The following is a 20185-nucleotide window of genomic DNA, read 5'->3' on the forward strand; positions in this document are numbered from 1 at the left end:
TGTTCTAAAAGTATGCAGCTCCGTCTATGACTTGATGTACACCTGTATATGGGAAATCTTAAATGCCTTCTCAAATCTATACCTCTTAAAGGAAAATAATGACAGCACTCATAAAACTAGATCTCTACATATAAGGCTTATTTGCATTAATAGGGAAAGGAATTAGAACAATCGAATTACTTTTCAATTGAATCGTTTGTTCTTCACTTCCCATTTTACAGGTTCCAAGTAATCCTGTTGAAGTCCGTTGTAATATTGTGAGTTCATATGAATCGTTTGTGCAGTGTGTAAAATATATATATATCGTACTAACAAAAATGGGATGGAATTAAGATTGTATTAACATGCATTTATATTGATTTAAAATTATGTTGCATGTAGGATGTTGGATATAATTGAATGCTGTTATGTTTTGTGTATGATGAATGACGAGTGATAATCTACAGTAAGTTTGAAAATTGATTAATCATGTAGGCCTATTACATATTGTTTGTGCATAATTAACAGTCATTAAATCATATTTCATCTTGACCTGAAATAAATTTAAAAGCAAATGCAGAAATTTTGTATGTATTTTCGAAATTTTTATCGAATGGGAACAATATTTACACTTTTATCTTTAACATTTGGGATAATTCCATGATAATAATTTGCTTTATAGATAATTCGATAACAACTTTTATGTATCACAAATAAAAATTTATTATGTAATGTTACCCAATGATGACAGTAAGTTATTCACCAATTTTACTTGGAAGTTACACAGAAGATCCTGGGAAAAGTGTCCAGGAGGAATATAAAATATTTTAAGGTAATGTAGTTAGGATTAACCTACTTAGATTTAACCTAATATCCAAAGTCTAATGGTTGGGTATACACCATATTTTAGAACAATGTGATACTATACACTATTAAACATACTGTATCTTTTGCTGTTCTAATAAATTATTTCATATTCAGTACAAACTCTGTAAGAAAATGAAATAATTACTGCACTATACAGATTAATGAGGTTACCCTATGGATTCCTACCACAGCTGCAGGAGAAGTGTATTCATGTTATGTGAATGCTGACCCTAGAGCCCAGGAAGTTTGGTGACAAGAATGATAAGAGTATGATTTTTTTTTACGAACTGGATAAGGACAGAAACAAAATACAGTAAACTTACAGAATGCTTACAAACTCCATCATTACAGTCTGTATTAAAGTACCTAAGTGTTCTACTGTTACAGTACGCTTACATTATTCCACAGTTTTAGATACAAACAGGTAGGCTAACATTAATATAGTGCAGTATCTGTATGATAAGTTGAAATTTTCACACGTTATTGAAAATGTTCTTCAGCTGCTATGCTACTAGCATGTCATGTATAGTACACAGAACTGCAAGATGTTCCAATATTTTTCATATCAATTTCTCCATAACCATTAGACTTTGGAAATAACTGTTTAGGGTTAAACTAGTCTATGTAGTTTAACCCAAGGTACATGGAAGTCCCCAGATGGTCAAACAATAAACCAAATAGATCACATCCTCATTGATAGCAGACATAAGTCAATGTTAATGGATTGTAGATCATATAGGGGCGCAAATGTAGACTCAGATCACTTTCTCATTATAGCTAAAATTAGAGCGAAAATAAGCAACTACAAAAAACAACTTGGAACACGAACAAAGAAGTATGACATAAGCAAGTTTGAGGATCAGGGTGAGCAACAAATATATAAAGACAAACTGGATGAAGAATTAGCTAACCAAATTGAGGCAAGAGGGAATAGATGCAGAAATAGATGTCAGTAAGCAATGGGAAGCCATAAAAATGGCAGTAACAAGCACAGTAGAAGGTACAATAGGAATATGTAAAGAAAAGAAGGGAAACGACTGGTTTGACGAAGTCTGTGAGAGAGCAACAAAAGAGAAGAATGAAGCATATCAACGCATATTACAAAGAAGTAATACAAGACAAGTAACGGAAGAATACAAAAACAAAGGAGAATAGAGAAGAAAATCCACAGGGAGAAAAAAAGGGAATTTGAAAATAATCAATTAAAAGAAATAGAGGAGAGTAGAGACAAAAACGAAGTTAGGAAATTTTTTAAAATTATAAATGGTTTAGAGAAGAGATTTCAGAGGAATGGAAAACTGGAGTGATTTGTCTACTATATAAAAAAGGAGACCCTCTGGAATGTAAGAATTATAGAGCAGTTACATTACTATCGACTACTTATAAATTGTTCTCAAAGATTTTGTATTTGAAAATACAGCCTTAGGCAAGGAAAATAATTGGAAATCACCAATGTGGTTTTCACCAAGGGAAAAGTACAACCGATCAGATTTTCACGCCGAGACAAATTTTAGAAAAAACTAAAGAACAAAACATACAAACACATCATCTGTTCTTAGACTGTAGATCAGCATATGATAGTATAAAAACAGAGGAACTGTATAAGGCAATGGAAGAATTTGAGGTACCAAAAAACTTATTAAGATAGTTAAAGTCACAATGGAAAATAGTAAATGCCAAATTAGAATCCAAACAGATATGTCTGAAACACTTCTAACTAAAAAGGGGCTGAGACAAGGAGGCTTTCTATCATGTCTACTGTTTAATCTGTCTCTGGAAAAAGTAATAAGGGATGTGGGCATCCAAACAAGAGGGACCATTTTTTATGTCAGTACGGGTACTAGCTTATGCAGATGACATCGACATTATTGGCAGGTCTGACAGAGACATAAAAAGAACATTTTTGTGGCACTAAAAAACTCAGCGGAGAGAATGAGATTGGAAATAAATGAAGGAAAAACGAAATATATGATAGTTAATGATAAAAAGAAAAACACAAATGAAGGTTTCCTAAAAATAGACGATAAAAAATTTGAGAATGTAGATAGTTTCATATACTTAGGATCCTTAATGAATAATACTAATGATATTAAAGAAGAAATAAATAGACGAATATAGAGTGCCAATAGATGTTACTTTACACTACTAAAGTATTTCAAACCCAAAATACTCACAAGAGAAACGAAGGTAAGACTCTATAAGACATTAATAAAACCTGTATTGACATATGGAGCAGAGACATGGGTATTGTCCATGGGCGATATGGCTAGACTTCGGGTGTTTGAAAGGAAGATTCTGAGGAAGATCTATGGGCCGACCAATGAAAAGGGAGAGTGGCAAATAAGATGCAAAAGAGAACTCTACCAACTATATGATTTCTCAGACATTATTACGGATATTAGAGTGGCAAGACTAAGATGAGCTGGACATGTTCAGAGGAAGGAGAGAGGGGATATGGTGACGAGGATAATGGAAAGCAGAGTGGAGAATAGAAGAAATGTTGGGAGACCGAGACTGAGATGGATGGACGGGATCGAGGAGGATGTGAAATGGTTGGATATCAGGAATTGGTGGCAGATCGCCAGAGATAGGGATGCCTGGAAATCAGTTTTGAGTGAGGCTGTGGTCCGCTTTGGGCTGTTGAGCCAATGATGATGATATAGTTTAACCCAAACTACTTTACCCTAACGTATATTACATTCCTTCTAGGACACTTTGTATAATTTCTTAGGTAGATATTTACATGGAGATCACTCGTAAGTAATGTCATCAAGTTCCTTCAGTAAGCACTTTTTACCACGAATTTTTATATACTGTAGGCACACACACAGTGTGGCCCACATAAATTATTACAATGTGTGTATCAATAAAACTAAATAATGTTTTTTTCCAAATCTCATCACTTACTGTAATAGTAGGGCTTTAGATTGTGTCATGGATGGCATTCTGTTGGGTCTCCCTCATTGCGAACAGGGGTGGGAGTAGCTCTGCTATTTTGAATGGAATGATGGAAGTGTTTTAGTTATTCTGGTTCTCCTCAGTAAATCGAGCAATTCATGTTTGAAATATTTTTTTTTTCTAAAGTGAGGACTTAAGAAGTGACAGCTTGTTCTAAATTATAGAGACCCCAAGAAAAACTCCACCTGTGAACCCTGGCCGCCTGCGTGACAGTCTTGTGCTCTAGATCACATAGCCACTGCTGGGGTGTAATATAGTGAACCAGAGAAAGAAAGTTTGGAAAAAAAGGCAGAAGTACCATTCTGATTGCCATCTGTTTTCTAAGCCACCTAAAGTCGACTGCAATTGGGAAGGCGGTTGTTTGTGTTTAGAGAGACAGATAGATCAAGGTAGCATATGACATTGTCACACCATACTTCATGCACATGCAATATCAAGAATTTAAATTGCCAAAAGACAATAATGAGATTAGCTAAGCATGACACCAAACAAACTCTCTTTCCTTCACTAATAATATTCTTTGCATGGTTCACATACCACACTACATGGTTCTGCAGTTTCTTTTACGGTGGCAGTGTTGCAACCAGCACCATTATGGCAGCTGATTCTGCTCGTCAACGTTTTTAAAATAATTATACACCTTAAACACTATTTCCCGTGTCTGCCTGTGCAGGATTTGTGCTTGTACAGTTTCTCTTTCCATTTATTTTTCTTACACACGCACAGTATATGTTACTTTTACTTATTCAATGTTCTGAAACACTCACAAGTGAACAAACGAACTCTGGAAGCACTTGTTACAGACTGATTCTGATTGGTTCTGCTGTACAAGCTTGTGACATCACATAACCAGAAATGCTACGACACATATAGCAGACAACCGCCTTCCCAAATGTCGTCGACTCTAATGCAGTAAAATCCCTAATTAACCCACAATACCAAAACCATGGCACTTTTGCTTGGGTCAAAACAAAAAGTTTAAATCTGCTGCATTGACATGCCACCAGCCTGGGCTGTTAGTGTTGTCACATTAGAAAGTTCGCACGAACTTTCATGCTCAGTGAATATTCGAACCTTAAATTGTTGCATTGTGTAATGTGATTTAATAAATAAAATCGACACAGTTTTTATGTTACTTAGTTATTATCAAGAAATAAGCTGATATGTCTGCAGTTCAACATTTTACATCATAAAAAACGAACAGGTATTCTTTTTAATGTTTATTTAATTATCCAGCAAAATCTCGTATTTAGAACTAGCCTTGTCCCTTTGGTGTCGATTAAGAGGGATTGTACTGTATCTTAAAAATAGCTGGTCATGTTACTTGTTGAGCTTAGTGTTAATGGTGGTTAGTTTGAGCACTTAATAAATTGATACAAAGTAATAGCTTAATTATTATTTATTCAGTATCTGCACCTACTATACCTCATTTCAAACGAACTGTAACTTCTTAAGACCTCGCTGTAGCAAAAATGTTTGAAACAAAAGTTGCCTGATTTGTCGAGGAAAACCAGAATTTGTATATAATCCATCATTCCATTTAAAATATCAGAGCTGCCACCCTGTTCCCCACAAGTGGGATTCAACGGAATGCCATCCATGATGCAGTCTAAAAGGCCCCCTCCTCTAATGAGATTTGAAAAAAATAATCATTTAGTTTTATTGATAAATTTAAGAGAAACTAACTCGTAACACTTTGTGTGGGTCATCTTGTATATACATAATCAGTTTTTCTATAAACACAGGTACACTGACAGTCAAAGATATCTGATCCCACAAATCTAATGTTAGATAATTTTTTTGTGTAAGTGTATTAGTTATTACTTATATGAATAGATGGCGAAGGTAACAGTCAGTGTCGCCAATAGTACATAAATATACCTGCATTATAAAATTCAAAATTTCATCCCTCTCAATAATTGTGAAAAAACACTAGATTTAGTGGGAAACTGCTGATACGATCAATTATGATAATAATTTATGTTTAAACTGCATCAACATTTTCCCAAATAATTTTTTACCCATTCGAATAATAGGGTAAGCTATTGAAAACTAGCAGAACTATTTCAAAATTTGTCAATTTGTTTTATCTTTTGTTCTGACTTTTCCCGTGGTTAGAAAGTTCTCTTACACGATCAGAAAATTGGAGGTCAGATACCTTTGAACTCCAGTTTACGAATCACATGATCTGCTGATTTCACCACTATCATACAACTGGTTGCACCTAAGTGACACAAAACATTCTTCTGAACCTGAAGCTTATGTGATTTACAACTCTGCTGATGTTCTTAGACATGCGATCCAGAGGGAAGGTCTCCACTGCTATGTGGCATGCTTTCAGACTGTTACATGGTTTAAAATTAACATTCTATTTGAAATAACAATAATATTATAATAAACACTACTTTTCTTCTGGAGAAAAAAAGGTCGAACTCTGTGTAGAATATTTTATAGAGGCCGGGGAGATGGGGTGTCAAAATTTTCAAAATTAGTCCTGAACTGTGTGAAAAATATTAAGATTTCCAAGATCTAAGTGGAATTCAAAGAAGAATTATATTAAAAACATAGTTATTCACACATATATTGGTTCCATGATGAAAAATGCAACAAAAAGGTGCCATTCCAGCATGTTCTGCCAGAAAAAGAGCACTGATAACAACTTCTATGTAGTGTCAGACATCCAGTGTTGTAGATACAGTAGCGCTCAAAAGTATTTTGTAATAAGAGTTTTTGGTTGCCAGCACTGTTTATCTACTGCAATAACAAAGTGAGTCGTACTGCTGTGTCAGTTGCTAAGATGCTTCACGTTGCTGTGGTCATGCTGGCTGAATACTCCTACAGTTTTGTTTACATCAATAACACTTTCAATTTCCCTGCCTCATAAGTATTTGATAATACATTCTACAGACATAAATGTAATATTTTTAGTGTCCTGCATGTAATTACTTGTTCTTATAGTTTGAAGGTATGTTGAAACAAAAAGAATATCCAGTAGAATTAGGGGAAGCTGCATTAAATGCCCTTCGACAAGGCAAAACACAGTTCTCTGTTGCCAAGGAGTTCGATATACCACAACTAGTAAGTGTGTGGTACGGCGTTATAAACAAACAGGCAATGTAAATAATAAGCCCCGATCAGGTCGTCCTCGGAAAACTTCAAACAGGGTAGGTAGAATCGTAAAAAAGCAGTCTTCTGCTAACCCACTGAAGTCTGCAATGGCAATACGGAATGATCTGGAAACAAATTATGGATTAATACTTCATGTTTCAACAGTAAAGCATCGCCTAAGTACTCAAGGTTTACATGCTAGGCGGCCTAACCGAAAGCCACTGATATTTGAAAAAAATCGAAAGCCCAGACTGAAGTTCGCAGAAACATATTCAAAGTGAACCTTTCAAAACTAGTCTCGCATCTTATGGAGTGACGAGAGTAAATTTAATCTATTGTACTCTGATGGTATTACGTATGTACCTTGTCCTATAAATGAAAGAAACAACAAGAGGTGTCAGGTTCCTACAATAAAGCACAGTGGTGGTAGCGTCATGGTCTGGGGTTATTTCTCTAGAAGTGATGTTGGACCTCTGACTGAAGTCGAAGACAAAATAGATCGTTTCATGTACCGGAATATCCTGGAATAACATATAGTGCCACATGGAAGGAGATGCATGCCACAGCAATGGCTTTTCCAACAGAACAACAATCCAGAACATGTATCACTCCATGTTAAAAATATGTTTATAGAAACAAAAATAGGATTTTGGAATGTCTGAGTCAAAGCCCCGACTTAAACCAATAGAACATCTCTAGGAGGAGTTGGATCGACATGTTCATTGCAAGCAGTACTCCAATAAACATCAATTTTTGGAGATTTTAAGGGAAGAGTGGATGAATATTCCAAAGGAACATCTGGAAAATCTAGTAGATTCTATGCCAAGAAAATGTAGTGTTGTCATCAAACCAAGTGGTTATGCAACAAAATATTAAGTTCTTTTTCTCTAAAACAGAAGGATTTATTCATATTCAGTTCATTTTAAAGCTACAAAATGCTTTTGAGCTTTTGTCATTCGAAAAATAATTTTTGTTTACATCATATTATGTACACATTAGTGTTACTTGTAAGAGAAATACATGTTTTTCATTGCAACAGTGGAAAAATTCTTTTGAATCTTTTTATGCCCACTTAGTTTTGAAATTGTCATCCTATAAAATACTTTTGAGCAATACTGTAGATTGATGTTAACACGCAATCAAGAATTCTTAAAGAACCAGCAGCAACTGGAGTGGTATTAGAAAAAAACAAAGGTATGTGTCAAAAATCCCAACCTATATATGCTGGATGTCCGATAAAAGATTTTTAATAATCATTTTTGAAAACTCGCCTATTTAAGTTAATGTGAAGTCTGCGCTTGGTGGGTTGCATAGAGTTTCTCTGTTCGTGGTCTTATGGTTGAAAAACTGAAGTGAGCATTGTTGCAGGTGTTCACGTTTCATTGGTATAGTCTGTCTCAAAATAAAATGTACCATATTAAAGACTTCGTTGCAAATAAAAAATGCGTTGTAAAGAGACTTTCTGGATACAATAAAATTTATTTTTCAATTCCAAAATTTCGCGACACACTCCATACAGCTCTGCGTGTGTCACGACACACTGGTTGGGAACCCCTGGCCTAAATGAAGAATTAAGTGTGAGATTCACTAAATGCTGTATTATAATATTGTAGCCTATGATTACTTAATTTCGATAGATGAGTGAAATGTCCGTATGTAGACTTCAGCACTTGAATTAAAACAGTGTTCTCTAAATATGTTTAAAATTATAAGCCTGTTCAAATGATGTAGAATTTTATGATACTATAATTTCAGAACTACATGACTGGTAAACTTTTTTTTCGAACTCATTAATGTAAAATTATCTACACTAGAACCATTTACAATGCAAATTCAAACAGAGGGTCTTAATTTACTGGATTCATTGTTTTCATCACTAATGCAATGACGTTCATCAAACTTGGTTTTTAGGGTTACCTCCATTTACTCATTAGCCTGGTTGTACTTGTCTTTTCGTAAAAGAAGTTTTAATAGTTTAGTACATATATATATACAGAAGATGAAAACGCTCTCTCTGCTACCAAACACAAACTTGGCAAGTGGCATCTTTGAAACAGATTTTGAAACACTCATTATAGTTCCTTACTGCTCTATTTGACATAATGGTATTCCAATTCGTTCTTCAGCTCTTCTAGTGTGTAGGGAATATTTGTGATATATTTTCCCATTAAACATATACTGGAAAAATGAAGAAAATTTACCATCAGACAGGTTGGAAGCAATCATAATTCTGATTCACAAGAAAGGTAAACCAAAACAACTACTGTCTTCTTACAGACCTGTTGTACTAACATCAGTTATAATAAAAATACAGGAGAAACTGTTATTGTCAAGATTGAAATGGTATTTAGAAAAAAACTGGAGAATACAACCAGAGCAGTCAGGATTCAGAGAAAACAGATCCACATCACAACAAATTCTGAAGCTAATCCAAGAAATTAAAGAAGCATTCAACAGAAAAAAAAGTCTATTAGCTTCATTTATAGATTTCAAAGGAGCCTACAAACTATATGGAGAGAAAAATTAGTTGACAAATTAACATCCATAGGAATCCGAGGACGTGCTCTAAATGGGTTGAAAGGATTTTTGAGCCAAAGATGGATATTCACCAAATATAACAATACTGAATCCAAATACAGACAAAAATAGGGTTACCTCAAGGAGCAATAACAAGCCCAACTCTATTCAACATCTATATAAATGAACTTTCAAAACATTTACTGTCATAATGGACTAAAGTGCAGCTTGTTTGCTGATGATGTGGTTATATGGACATCAGCCAAGAACAATGTTCACCAACAACATCAACTTACTGAAAAAATCAATAAAGCCCTCAAACCATTGGAGGCATGGGCAGAAGAACACAACATGATAGTTAATTCACAAAAGACAAGTTACCAGTTCTTCACCATGCGACATAAGAACCATGATTTTAAACTGGAAATGAACAACAACGTGCTCCAAAAAATGAGAGTACCAAATATCTAGGTGTAACTTTAGATAACAAAATGAAGGGAGGCAAACGTATCGAAGAAACTGACAAGCGGTTTAATAACAGATTACAGATATTAAAATGCCTATCAGGAGTAAAATGGGGTAGCTCTCAAGATACATTAAACAAAACTTACCAAATATATATAAAACCACTGCTTAAATACGGAAGTGAAGCAATCATAACAACAAAAAGAAATTAGAGACAATACAGAATAGAGCATTGAGATTAATCACAGGAAGAGTCAGAAGTACTCCAGTTACAGCACTTCAGTTATACACAGGTAACATCCCAATAGAAGAAGAAATTAAAATACAAGCAGCCAACATATATGTTAGAACAAAGTCCACACCTGTGGAGTAATGGGTAGCGCGCCTAGCTGCGAAACCAGGTGGCCCGAGTTCGATTCCCGGTCGGGGCACGTTACCTGGTTGAGGTTTTTTCCGGGGTTTTCCCTCAACCCAATATGAGCAAATGCTGGGTAACTTTCGGTGTTGGACTCCGGACTCATTTCACCGGCATTATCACCTTCATCTCATTTAGACGCTAAATAACCTAAGTTGTTGATAAAGCATCGTAAAATAACTTACTAAATAAATAAATAAATGTTAGAACAAAATCCCTAAAAGACCAACCTTGGGTAAACTCAAAGCCAAGAGTTGAGCTCATAACCCAAAGAGATCCAATAACTATAATAACCAACTATTTGGAAACCTTAGGGATCCCAACTACCTTTATCTTGTTAAGCAGTTACCTTTGCAAGAAAATCCACTAGAGTAGCCTATGTTTATTATGATATTCATATAGATCTCTAGAATCAGCTAACAAAAAGACGGATTCACCTGAAATTTTAAAACAATTGGCAATGGAAACTCTCAGTGAGAAATACCCCTCAGACAAATGGCTGAGGTTCTACACTGATGGCTCACTTATAACTGATTAAGAATCTATCTTCGTAGTGTATCCAGCTATTTGCTGACAACACGTGTTTCACTATGAATTTCCTCTTCTTACAAATGATGGGTAAAAAGCACAATGCTGGTTGTATATTTCAGCAGCCACATTCCAAAGATGAGGTGTATTCAGTATATATTGGAGAGAATTGTTCAAGGTTACAGGGATTGCAGATTTTAGATTAGTTCTGTGGATGTTTGTGACAGGGCAGTTTAAGAAGATATGTTCCAAATCTTCTTCGTTATTGTTGCACCAGCAACAACTACTAGAGTCAACAAGATTAAAGCGGTGAAGATACTTTTGAGTGATAATATGGCCTGTCGTGGCTCTTGCTAAGAAAGTTTGTATGTGTCTGGGAATGTTGCGGAACATTTGTAAATCATTAGGTTTCTTTTGTATGTTTTGAAGAACTTTGCCTTTATCAGAAGAAAGCCATAATTCGACCCATAAATTTGTTAAATGAGAATTAACTGCAGAATATGCACAGGTTAAAGAAGTTGTTTGCATAGGTTTGGGCCCCAAAGATGTTGCCTGTTTGGCAATATTATCAACAATCTCATTTCCAGTAATACCACAATGACTAGGTATCCATTGGAATACTATTTCTTTTTGAAGATTTAGTTTATTTAATATTATCTATATAGAGATTGTAATTTATGCATAGGAAGTTGGAATATATTTCATGATATTTAGAATAGTTCCCATTTGAGTCACTAAATATGCATACAAGTATATTAGATAAGGAAGAGACATGTAAAAGAGCTGCCAGGGATATTAATATAACACTTTGGTCTTTTCCACATCCATGGTGGAGTTTCATTGACAACTAAATTTTGTTCCATCGTTAAACAAGTTACATTTAAAGGAACATCTTCCATTTGTATATTATAAAATTTGCTGAAGTTGTGATCCGTTATTTGAAAAAACATACGTCTTGACAAAGACTGAAACTTAAGGTGAATTTTAAGAATTTTCTCATGTATATATAACTAAACAGGTTGGACATTACATTCAATTTATATTGCACATGTTGAGATGGTTTTAAGCACTCCCAAACACAGTTTTAATGCAGTGTTTTGGAATGTAGTAATTTTCTTCAGGTGAGTCTTTGATGTACCACCCCAAACTTCACACCCATATAATAATTTGGATCTTATATAAGCTATATAAAACGTTCTCATTGTTATGATATCAGATCCCCATTTTTTATTTGCAACAATTTTTAAAAGATTAAATCTAGGCACACATCGTGTAATAATATGATTGATATGTGCGTGCCATAGGAGCTTCTCATAAAAAATAATGCCGATAAAGGAGTTGGAGTGGGAGTCTTCTGTGAACACTTTAGCCATTATATCGCAATAGGGCAAAACAAAACAGTTTTTGAAGGAGAGAGCCAAGCAATCCTATTTGCACTTACACAACTACTACACAGACAGAATTTATTTGAAAATGCAGTTATTCTAGTGGATTCGAAATCAGTAATACAAGCAATCTCTTCCAGGCAAAAACCAAAAACAAGTACGATACAAGAAATAAAGAAACTCTTAACCGAAATTTGTAAATTTAAACATACAGCAATACAGTGGGTTTCAGCTCATGTAGGAATCTAGGGAAATGAAATTTCTAAAACTCTTAACAAAAAAAAAAAAAAAAAAGTATACAACTCTTTCCAAAACCAACAAAATTCTGGATGCTCAAGAAATAAAGTCACTTCTTAGGAGAAAGGCTCTGCAAAATTACAACCCAGAATGACACCAAAGATAAACATTGGGCTAAAATACAAGAAGAATGGACAGTCAATAAACAAAAACCACGGAAAGAAGCAGTAGCCACATTTAGACTGAACACAGGTCATGATTGTCTAGCAGCACATCTCTGCAAAATAAAGATCTTCACTTCTGAAGAATATACTCTCTGTCGACAACCAGGGACAACAATGAATGTCGGCCACCTTACCTGCAGGAAACTCGATGCTAAACAACAGCAGACACCTGACTTAGCCAAATTGTACTGGACAGCAAGATTCCAAATGAACTATATGATTTCACTTGGAAGGTCATTGGAAGGAGAAAAAGAAAAGAAGAAATTTTCCCATCAATAAAAATAATAAGCATTTGGAATCACGAAATCTTGGAGCCACAAACCATGACTAATACTGCAATTCTCAAAAACCTGTTTCTTGGTATCAATGGATTTCTGGGTTGTGTTCACTGGTAGCTCCATCTTGCTGGTAGTAAATGATGGTGTTTTCTAATGCCAGGCATTTGACAATAAAGTCATTTGATCTCTTGCACTCCAATATTTTTCAAAGATATTGTCATGGTTAGCCACTGACACAGATTTTGAGATGTTCAGAATCCATTTCTTGATTTGAGTTGCACAATGGACAGTTAGGAGACTGATATATTCCAATTCTATGCAGATGCTTGGCCAAACAGTCATGGCCTGTTGCCAATCTGAATGCAGCTACAGACGATTTGCATGGTAAATCGGGAATCAACTGTGGATTATGATGAAGAGAGTTCCATTTTTTCCCTTGAGATTGTGTTATCAAATTTTGTTTGTTGAAGTCTAAGTATGTATATTTAATAAATCTTTTCACAGAGGAATACGTAGATTTAGTAACAGGTCTGTAAGTAGCAGTGCTGCCCTTCTTTGCTAAAGCATCCACATTCTCGTTTCCCAGGATTCCACAATGGGATGGTATCCATTGGAATACAATTCTTTTATTGAGTGTTATTAGTTGAGAGAGCATTTTATTTATTTCTGCTATTTGAGATGAAGGTGTGTGTCTAGAGACTATTGATAGAATAGCTGCTTTGGAGTCTGACAATATAACTGCATTTTTAAATTTATTGATGTGGCAGAGAAGATTCCTGAGACTTTCACTTATTGGAGTGATTTCTCCATCAAAACTTGTTGTTCCATATCCAAGAGATCTATAAAGAGACAGCACGTAACACCTACACCTGCACCTTGTTCCCTGAAGATCAAGGATCCATCGGTGTATAAATGAAGCCAATTTTGTGGAGGGTACCTAATATTAATTGTCTCTAAAGACAATTGTTTCATTATTTCAGTGTTTACTTCTGATTTCAGTATTTCTTGTGTTAAATTTAGATTATACTCTATATTTAATAGTGTTAATGGGTTTGATTTAATTTGTAAGTTTTCTTTTAAATTCGGGATGTTGATTTTCTGTTTTAATTCTTGAACCATGGATATGAAACTTTTTTTTAGTTTTTTATCTACGGAGAGGACTGTATGAATGCCAATTGTTTCCTGGTAATCTGATAAGTTTTTCATATTGAATCAGTGCTTTTTCTTCTATTATCATTTTGATGCTGTTAACATTAGTAAGGAATGGTAGCATTGTTCATCTTCAGTTAGATTTTGGAAAACAGTAGGGCCTATGTACCAGTCAGAGCTAATGGGTTTTCTTAAAGAAAGATTGGCTGCACAATTTCTTCAGCACTCACTGCATAACATCACACACCAGTTTCAGCATAATAATGATACTCCTGAACTAGAGAGGGTTTTCCATATCCCAATGTTGAATTCTGGGCATATAAGTAACCAGTGATGTAATTCTATTTCTTCCGAAAATAATGTAAATTTTTGGATCAAGAAATCTCACGACAATTGAATTAAGCAACCACTGTATGAATTTCTGATGTTTTGCGTTATTTAATATGTAGTTAACTTCGTTGTTTTCCATGCTGAAGAATGGATATTCCCCATACTGCTGAGTTAACTTAGGTAGGGATTTACATGGATATTACTATGGTATTTTGTTTAAAAAATACCCTGTCTCTCGCACTTCTTAACAAGATGTTCAGTAGTTGCTTTATGGGGGTGCTTACAATATGGAAAGATCATATTTAAGCATTAGTTTAGTCTCTCTTGTGGTGCACTTAATAATCATTAATATAGTAGAGTATTAAACTAACTTTTTATCATTATTCATTTTTAGCGAACAAAGTTCAGTCTTAAGTGTTATTCCAGTGCCAGTACTAATAGACAGAAAAAGACCCTAAACGTTTCGGGTACAGATAACATAATCAACAACAGACCTTAGAAGTTAATTCTTAATTTATTCATGATGATGGCGACAATGTTAGACAATGATGAATATGACGAGAGTTGTGATGGCGACGATGATGGTGATGATAATGATGATTTCACAGAAGGTTCTTAACTTAGTGCTGCTGTTACCTCACATGTTGATTGGCATAACCAGCATTGCCGAACTGTTTTGTCAAGAGTGTAGCATTACATACAGTAAGCGAATATTGACTGTATAAGAATTAATTAATACTGCTGCATGGGAGGAAATATTTAATTTTTTTAGCATGTCATTCTCTATCATTTATAAAATTTGAAATTATTTGTTATAGATTATGTGTTATTTTCTTTTGCAGAACACCTGACAACGGCAGCTGAAACTTCATGAATAAGGAGTCAGCGAGATGCTTGTTTAGTGCAAATTTTGTTACATTTGGAGTGTAGAGTGGTGTGTTATTATAATTCGCAAGAAGTAAACTGTAAGCTGAGTATTGTCTTTATGTAAATAAAATATGAGATTGTGGTATATTACACATTACATTAACTGCTCGCCAATACATCTTAGATTCATGAATTCAAATCATGTGACTTTTAGTCCAGCATAAAATTTTTTATTGATAACCTCTGTGTTGCCTGTTTTAAATGAACATATATTTCCCACAACAGAAAAGCAAATTACATCATTTCTTAGTCCAACTTGTGTGATTGTGTTGGGGAATTTCATATCATGATAAAATGAAATACAAGATGAGACAATGAAATGGGCAATTATAAATATCATTTATTTCCTGTCGCATTCACGTACTTTAATTGTTCCTAATAAAAATTGATCATTCTATAGCATTTAGTTATGATGGAGTGTTGGACGGGTTAACAACGTGTGTTTGCTGTTAAGGCATATTACAAAAATGGGAAATAGTTTTGTGGCTGGCACAATGGCTGTTTCGATGTCCCTGCAGTATCCATTGCAATGTTGGAGCACCATGCCATTAAAATCAGGGTGTAGAATTTTTAAGCAACTAACTGGTTTTGTTTGAAGCATCCAGGTAAACAAAGAATTGTATGTTCACATGAAAATATTTGACTCCATAAGAGCAGCTTTGCTATGTAGCCCTAAGCATTCAGCCTGTTATCATACAGTTTCACTAGACTTGTCAAACACCAGAGCCCTAAGGATTCTTCATATGGATTTTCACATTTATCCATACAGACTTAAAGTAGTTCAAGTGTTAAAAGTTGATTACTTACTTACTTACTTACTGGCTTTTAAGGAACCTGGAGGTTCATTGCCGCCCTCACATAAGCCCGCCATCGGTCCCTATCCTGTGCAAGATTAATCCAGTCTCTATCATCATATCCCACCTCCCTCAAATCCATTTTAATATTATCCTCCCATCTACGTCTCGGCCTCCCCAAAGGTCTTTTTCCCTCCGGCCTCCCAACTAACACTCTATATGCATTTCTGGATTTGCCCATACGTGCTACATGCCCTGCCCATCTCAAACGTCTGGATTTAATGTTCCTAATTATGTCAGGTGAAGAATACAATGCGTGCAGTTCTGCGTTGTGGAACTTCCTCCATTCTCCTGTAACTTCATCCCTCTTAGCCCCAAATATTTTCCTAAGCACCTTATTCTCAAACACCCTTAACCTATGTTCCTCTCTCAGAGTGAGAGTCCAAGTTTCACAACCATACAGAACAACCGGTAATATAACTGTTTTATAAATTCTAACTTTCAGATTTTTTGACAGCAGACTAGATGATAAAAGCTTCTCAACCGAATAATAACAGGCATTTCCCATATTTATTCTGCGTTTAATTTCCTCCCAAGTGTCATTTATATTTGTTACTGTTGCTCCAAGATATTTGAATTTTTCCACCCCTTCGAAGGATAAATCTCCAATTTTTATATTTCCATTTCGTACAATATTCTGGTCACGAGACATAATCATATACTTTGTCTTTTCGAGATTTACTTCCAAACCGATCACTTTACTTGCTTCAAGTAAAATTTCCGTGTTTTCCCTAATCGTTTGTGGATTTTCTCCTAACATATTCACGTCATCCGCATAGAGAAGAAGCTGATGTAACCCGTTCAATTCCAAACCCTGCCTGTTATCCTGAACTTTCCTAATGGCATATTCTAAAGCGAAGTTAAAAAGTAAAGGTGATATAGTGCATCTCCCTGCTTTAGCCCGCAGTGAATTGGAAAAGCATCAGATAGAAACTGACCTATACGAACTCTGCTGTATGTTTCACTGAGACACATTTTAATTAATCGAACCAGTTTCTTGGGAATACCAAATTCAATAAGAATATCATATAATACCTCCCTCTTAACCGAGTCATATGCCTTTTTGAAATCTATGAATAACTGATGTACTGTACCCTTATACTCCCATTTCTTCTCCATTATCTGTCAAATACAAAAAATCTGATCAATAGTCGATCTATTACACCTAAAACCACACTGATGATCCCCAATAATTTCATCTACGTACGGAGTTAATCTTCTCAAAAGAATATTGGACAAAATTTTGTACAACGTCAACAAAAGTGATATTCCTCGAAAGTTACCACAGTTGGTTTTGTCCCCCTTCTTAAAAATAGGTACAATTATGGACTCCTTCCATTGTTTGAGTACAATTTCCTTTTCCCAAATAGCAAGTACAAGTTTATAAATTTCGCTATATAATGCACTTCCACCCTCTTGTATTAATTCTGCTGGAATTTGATCGATACCTGGAGACTTGTACTTTTTCAGATTTTCTATCGCATTTTCGACTTCTGAAAGCGTGGGTTCGGGTATAAATGGCTCAGCAGTTTGTATTTCAATTTCGTCCCGGTCATTTCTATTTGGCCCATGTACATTTAGTAGTTGCGCAAAATAGTTTTTCCATCTGTTTAGGATTGATGGAGAGTCTGCAAGCAAGTCACCATTCTCATCCTTGATCACGTTTACCCTTGGCTGATATCCGTTCTTAAATTCCTTTATACCCTTATATAAATCTCGAATGTTTTTATTCTTACTATTTGTTTCTACCTCATTCAGTTTTTCCTTCAAATAACCTCTCTTTTTATTCCTAAGTGTACGACTTGCTTCCCGTCTTTCATTGAAATAATTATCTCTCTTCTCCTCAACTGGATCCTGTAAGAATTTCAATTTTGCCTGTTTCCTTCTTTCTACTACCATGCAACAATCTTCATCAAACCACGGTTTCTTTTTCTTAGTTTCATAATAACCTATGCTCTGCTCAGCTGCAATTTTGATACTATCTCTGATATTTTCCCACACGCTGTTAACATCTAATTCTTTCTCAACTTCGTCGGAACTTTCTAAAGTGGCAAACCTATTCGAAATTTCGACCTGATAATTTTGCTTAGTTTCATCGTCCTTTAACTTCAAAATATTGAATTTAGTAATATTAACTTGTTGCTCTACTCGCTTGGCTACTGATAGTCTTTCTCTTAATTCTCCAATTACCAAATAATGGTCAGAATTACAGTCTGCACCCCTGAAAGTTCGAATGTCTACTATACTAGTGTGTCTCCGTTTATCTATCAAGATGTGATCAATTTGATTGTGTGTCAATCCATCTGGAGAAGTCCAAGTATATTTATGTATATCCTTATGGGGGAATGCTGTACTTTGACAATTAAATTTTTCGATGTGGCAAAGTTGACTAATCTAACTCCATTGTCACTACTAGTTACGTGTAGGCTCTCTTTTCCAATAGTTGGTCTAAAAATATCCTCCCGTCCTACGTTAAAAGTTGATTAAGTCAATTAATTGTATGACTTCTTGTAAGCATTAGAGGAAGTTGATCAAGTCATATACGACTTTTTTTCCGCCATCTCTTGGATTTCATGAATGTTGATGAAGACGAATTTCCATCTGCCTGGATAATAAACAAAACTTTCGTTATTGGCACAATCATCCTTCATTAAATGTACCAAGAACCATTGTAAAGTGCCAAAGTCATTGTATGTTGTGTAGTAGTATCCTTTGGACTCACTGGTCCTTATTTATTTGAGGATGATAATGTGAATTCATTGTCACATCTAAATGATTAAAATGTCTCCTCAAATAATTGCAGAGAAACCAGAAATCAATCCAGACGCATTGTTTCAACAGGATGGAGCAACCATTCACAAAGCTAGACATCAGATTATTGCAGTCAAGTATATGTTTTCAGACCACATTATCTCTGGATAGAGCAATATCGCCAGATTCTCACAGCATGCCATTTCTTCTTGTGAGGGCAATTGAAAGGTAAGGTGTTCACTGAATCACCCCCCATGAGATGCTGAAGAATTCAAAGAGAGAATTGACAATCTTTTTTTTTAATTTCTGTGGATATATTGCGTCTTGTAATGGGAAATATAGAATCTAGACTTGAAAAATGTGTGCAGGGAAATTGAAGTCACCTTCAGGACATGATGTTCTGAGGTACAGTTAGATGCTGTTATACATACATTCACAGAAATATAAAATGGCTGGCAATGTTTTAATTGAGCTCTGAATGGTATAGTTATTGGCATAAATTCAAACTGCTTATAAAATACAACTTTACAATTAAGCCCCTGAAAGGCAAAGTGGTATAACTAAAAAAATTTATTATTTTTGAGTTATAACCAGGTTCTCGTCTATGGGGTTGTAAGCCATTAATTAATGAACTGACATAATTTTATTTCAAAGATTAGCTAGTAGAAAAACGCTTATATCTTCTTACACTAACTGGAATCGCCACATCGCTACTGGTGTAATGGTATAACTCATAGTAGCTGCTAATAGCATCTCCGCCAATCTTATGCTATCACTGTTACTGTTTTCGTTAAAGTTCTGTTTGTTTAAATCTGCAGAATCATTCTCAAGTTATACTCATTCAAGAAGTGGAAAGGGGGAAGAAACAGTGGAGAAGGAAAGACCTCTAACGAGGAATTCCAAATTGTAGAAATGAATTTAAGATAAATTATCCATATATCCCTAGATGACACTCAAATTCCCTAGAACTAGGAATAAATCCCTAGGGTTGGCAACCCTGCTTTTAAAAACAGCTGACTTTTCCAGTAGTCGTACTTACCTGCCGCTCGGATCACTAGCTGCATGCATGCGCATGTCCATCTGGCAGGAAAATTGGCCAAGTTTCAAGTTGTTTTAATATCTAGGTACTGTAGTTGTAGTCATATTAGACAGTATAATGATATTTCCCTCTAAAGTAAACACTTGACTTCATGATTATAAAGTAGCCTATTCA

At 35.0% G+C, this 20185-nt stretch overlaps 1 long non-coding RNA gene across 1 annotated transcript; it reads left to right on the top strand.

The window, feature by feature from the left end:
- The first annotated feature begins 221 nt into the window (after window positions 1-221).
- Window positions 222-15457, top strand: LOC138694404 (uncharacterized). The gene is made up of 2 exons (XR_011330925.1): window positions 222-257; window positions 15283-15457. It is a non-coding gene; the product is annotated as an uncharacterized lncRNA (long non-coding RNA).
- Window positions 15458-20185: the final 4728 nt, after the last annotated feature.

Source organism: Periplaneta americana, chromosome 2, assembly GCF_040183065.1.
Source record: "Periplaneta americana isolate PAMFEO1 chromosome 2, P.americana_PAMFEO1_priV1, whole genome shotgun sequence".
Lineage (NCBI taxonomy): Eukaryota > Metazoa > Arthropoda > Insecta > Blattodea > Blattidae > Periplaneta > Periplaneta americana.